General features: G+C 43.8%; 1 pseudogene; it reads left to right on the forward strand.

The window, feature by feature from the left end:
- Positions 1-1848: 1848 nt before the first annotated feature.
- Positions 1849-2556, forward strand: LOC103253644 (annotated as a pseudogene).
- The last annotated feature ends 2407 nt before the right edge of the window (positions 2557-4963 follow it).

Genomic DNA, 4963 nt, shown 5'->3' on the forward strand with positions numbered 1-4963 from the left:
GGCTCACGCTTGTAATCTCAGCACTTTGGGAGGCCGAGGTGAGAGGATTGCCTGAGCCTAGGAGTTCAAGACCATCCTGAACAACATGGCAACATCTTGTCTCTACGATAAGTTAAAAAATTAGCCAGACATGGTGGTTTACCCCTGTAGTCCCAGCTAATCAGGAGGCTGAGGTGGAAGGATCACTGAGATCAGCAGATTGTAGCTGCAGGAGCTGTGATTATTCCACTGCACTCTGGTCTGGGCAACAGAGTGAGACTCCGGCTCAAAATAATAATAATAATAATGAAAAAGATGGAAAGAAGTGGACAGATTTTAAATAGGTTTTGGGTATTAAATCAACACGATTTGATGCTGAGTTAGATGCAAAGAATGGGAAAGACGGATGTCAAAGATGATTTAGCAGTTTCCCAGGCTTGAGAAACCAGGGAGATGAGGAAGTATTTACTAAGGAAAGGCTGGAAAATGACTTGGTTGGGTGAGCATAAGGGGAAGAATTGGAGAATTGGGAGTTCTGTTCCAGATATCTAAGTCTGAGCTATCTTTAGCACACACATATTATTGGAAATGGTAACTGGGCAGGTTTAGATAATTCTGGAACCCAGAGGATCAAGACTGGAGAAGGAATTTTAGGAGTCATCAACATTTCTATTTAAAGTCATGAAAACAGGCCGGTCACGGTGGTTCACGCCTATAATCCCAGCACTTTGGGAGGCTGAGGTGAGAGGATTGCTTGAGCCCACGGGTTCAAGACCAGCCTGGGCAACTTGGTGAGACCTCATTTCTACAATAAGTCAAAAAAAAGGCGTGGTGGTGCGTGCCCGTAGTTCCAGCCACTTGGAAGGCTGTGGGGGAAGGATCGCCTGAGCCCAGCAGGCCGAGGCTGCGGTGGCCGGGAGCGTGCCACTGCCCTTCAGCCTGGGTGACAGAGTGAGACTCCAACTCAAAAAATAAAATGAAATAAAGTCATGAAATTGGATGGAATTTCCTATGCAGAGGGTAGTGTAAGAAGAGGATTGTGACAGGACTGAGTGCTGAGTTACTCCAACAGTTAGGGTTTGGGTGGAGGAGGTAAGGCCAGCAAAATAGAGAGAGAAAGAACTCGAAAGATTAGGAGGAAAAAAAAGACTCTAACAAAGATTCTTTGCTTGACCAAACTTTAGTCAGTCTCCTGAGTCGTCTCCTAAACCCACCTGTGTACTTCCTTATAAAACCCAATCTTAGCGAAAAAACCCCTATGTCTGTGTAGTAAGACCTTCCCTCACCTGTCCTCCACATCTGATTACCATTGATATCTGTGTTTCTCATCCCCCACCACTCACCAGGTGGTATCTGATCACCCTGGCCCATCTTCAGCAAGAGTCCTATGTAGGTAGGTGTAGCCAGAGTCTTTCTTACCCCTGATGCTTCCTGTTAGTAGTTTTCCATTGATCAACCCTCATTCTGCTACTTGGTTATACATTCCCAGTTGCTTCTGCTGTGTTTGAAATTGAGCCCAGTTCGACACTGAGGTCTCTTCCTGTTTTAAAGCTGTTTTACCAATAACAGATACTGTTGAGGATGTGGAGAAAAGGGAACGCTTCTACACTGCTGGTGGGAATGCAAACTAGTGCAACCTCTATGAAAAACAGTGTGGCGACTTCTAAAAAAACTAGAGATTGACCTTCCATATGATCCAGCAATCCCCCTACTGGGAATATACCTGGAGGAACTCAAATCATTCTACAAAAAAGATACCTGCACACACATGTCTATTGCAGCATGTTCATGATAGCAAAAACATGGAACCAACCATGCTGCCTATCGAAACAGGAGAACTGCTGAGATTTCTCTCTGGATTCATCCAAAATGGAGCCTCTCACAGCTTACCCATGAAAATGCTCGGGGCCCAAAGCAAAAGTATTTGCGGTTTTGCTGCCTATGGTTCTATGTACAGTAATGCTATTTCTTCTACAACTAAAATTCCTAAAACCTAAAATCAACAGCTTTTATGCCTTTGAAGTGAAGGATGCAAAAGGAAGAAACGTTTCTCTGGAGAGGTTTAAAAGCAAAATTTCACTAGCTGTAAACGTGGCTAGTGACTGCCAACTCACAGACAGAAATTACTTAGCACTAACGGAACTGCACAGAGAGTTTGGACCATCCCACTTCAGCGTGTTGGCTTTTCCCTGCAATCAGTTTGGAGAATCGGAGCCCCGCTGAGCAAGGAAGTAGAATCTTTTGCAAGAAAAAACTATGGAGTAACATTCCCCATCTTCCACAAGATTAAGATTTTAGGATCTGACGCAGAACCTGCATTTAGATTTCTTGTTGATTCTTCAAAGAAAGAACCAAGGTGGAATTTTTGGAAGTATCTGGTAAACCCTGAAGGTCAAGTTGTGAAGTTTTGGAGGCCAGAGGAGCCCATTGAAGTTGTCAAGCCTGACGTAGCAGTTCTGGTTAGAAAAATGATTATAAAAAAGAAAGAGGATCTATGAAAATGCCATCGAACCATTCTAATGCAATGGAATGGCTTGATCCAATGTCTCTATGAGAGTTTGGCCTCATTTTAAATATCATAACAGTTAAATGTGGTAATGAAGGATGATTTGTTCTTATGTTATCTTGCTGGTCAGTGGTAATGAATGTCCCCAAGACAGAGCTGTTACCCAAAGCAAAAATAAAAAGTAGACAAAGAATAAAAAAAAAAAAAATGTGGTACATCTACTCAATGGAATATGATGTGGTCATAAAGAAGGACAAACATATGGACTTTGCAACAACTTGGATGGATTTAGATTTATAATATTGAATAATCTATCACTGAAACAAAGACAGAGTACCACATGTTCTCATTCATAAGCGGACCCTGAACATTTACCATGATACTATAAGAAAGGAATTGGCAGTAGTGGGATATTGCTGGGGGGTGGGGCGAAGGGGGTGGAGGTTGGGGGGAAAGGACGACACAACATCAGTAAGGATTCCTGATCTCAAACCAGGCCAAGTGGGGACCAAAGGGAGGACCAAACTTTACCTGTACGATGTCCACTTGTATACCTAATCCTGAATTGTACCCCACGCCTTTAAAAAATATACAAAACAAATAAATAAAAGCTGTTTTGCTACTTTAACTGCTGTCCAGCTCTGGCTTTTTTGGGACAAGTACAAGGAAGTCAAATAGAGTATTTTAGGAAAAAAGGGCGTGGTTTTTAAAGAAAATCATCGGGCCACCCCTCAGCTCCCCTCCCACTGTGGGGACTTTTCTGTCTTCTTAATAAATTCTGCTTTCTCAAAAAAAAAAAAAAAGAAAGAAAAGAAAAGAAAAGAAAAAAGAAAATAATTTCTCCTTGGACTTGACAAAACGAAGTGTCTGGTGACCTCTGGTGATCTGGAAAGGGCTGCAGAGTGAACCGGAGGGGAGGAAGTCCGGAAGAGGTCGCAGACATGTCTTGAGAGTCCTGGCTGAGAAAGAGAATAGAGGTCTGTTGGGTGGAGGTGGGATTGTTTTGTATGTTTTGGACTGGGAGACACCAGAGCACATGGAAAGCTGGGGGGAGGATCTTGAAGAAAGGACGGGGAGGAGGGTTCTGCCAGCTGGAGAGGAAAGGAAGGAACGGGCCCTGAAGGGAGGGAGGGGATGGGATCTTGGCCCGAGGCTTGAAGTGACTTTGGATTCTCCTAACAGGAAGGGAGAACGGAGCGGTAGCCATGGACACAGACAGGCTGGGGATTTGGTGGAGAGAGGATGCTGGAAGGCTTGCCTCTTCCCACCGAAGCGTGAGGCCAGGCCAGGGTGTCAGCAAGTTGAGCAGCGTACCCTGGTCTATGCGCCTGAAGAGTCAGAGTTTAGTCCGGTCTGAAGGCTGCTTGTTATCTTCCTGGCCAGAACAACGCGAGGCTCTTGGTTTAATGTCTGGGCAGCTCATGGACCACTCTGGTGCCCAGAATGAGAGGCTTTCTATTCCAACAGGAGTTGGTTATCCTTTCCATGTCTAGAAAACAAAACCACCCAGCCAAACCCAGCTATTTTCTTGCCATAATAATGCAATTTAAGTTTTTCTTCACCACCACACATGTTTAGCCTATATCATGTCGAGCATGCATGCCACAGACTCCTATTGCAGTGGGAGGGTTTGATATCTAGACATAAAAATACAACACAGCATGAGAAGCTGTGAAGTCCTAGAGACTGGCAGGGGGACATGCCAGGTATCTAGAGAACAAGGAATTTATTTCCAACCCATTTATTTCCAAGCACATTTTCCTCATTCTTTCTAAAATCTTGAGGCACATTGTTCGCTGCTTGCTTTTTCTTTCCTGGTGGGAAATTCCTCCTCTGAAAGCGGTGGAGATGCTTGCGAGTGACAAATATTAGAACATTAGTAGCAGAAGGCCAACATTAGGGAGAAACTCCCGGAAGTGGATCCTCATGATGGCAGGATATATCTCAGAGAGGGGAAGAAAAAAGTCACATTTAAAACCAAACAGAGCAAGTTGCTAAGTAGCTAGACGACATAGGGTGTGTGCCCCCTGCCCTGGCCCCAGACAAGATGTTCAAATGACTGTTTCCAATTGGAAGTTTCCAAGATACTGTGATTGAATTAAAAGGCCCATGTGAGTTGTGACTGGATATGAAACAGGACACATGGTTTGCTTTATAATCCATCTGAAGCCTGATAAAGGCCAAATGCTTTGGGGGGGGCGGGGGGACGCTTTAAGTTCTGGCAAAGGTCATGAGACTGGAGCTGTCAGGCAGTCCAGGCAAACTTCATTAATGTATCAGTTCATATTTCCCTCTTGGGAGTGGAAGAAACTGTGGGACCAAGAATTGGAGAGGCTCAAGTAATTATATTTCATTTTTTAAAAAATTCTCTTTCTTTGACTTATTAGTCAGTCCTTCTTAGAAATTTCTTCTGCTATTATATTAGCAATTGGCTTGTTAATTTAACTATTGACAGTAGGAAGAGAACTCATCTTAAAG

The sequence above is a fragment of the Carlito syrichta genome, unplaced genomic scaffold, assembly GCF_000164805.1.
Source record: "Carlito syrichta isolate Samal-C Ts95f unplaced genomic scaffold, Tarsius_syrichta-2.0.1 Scaffold243097, whole genome shotgun sequence".
NCBI lineage: Eukaryota > Metazoa > Chordata > Mammalia > Primates > Tarsiidae > Carlito > Carlito syrichta.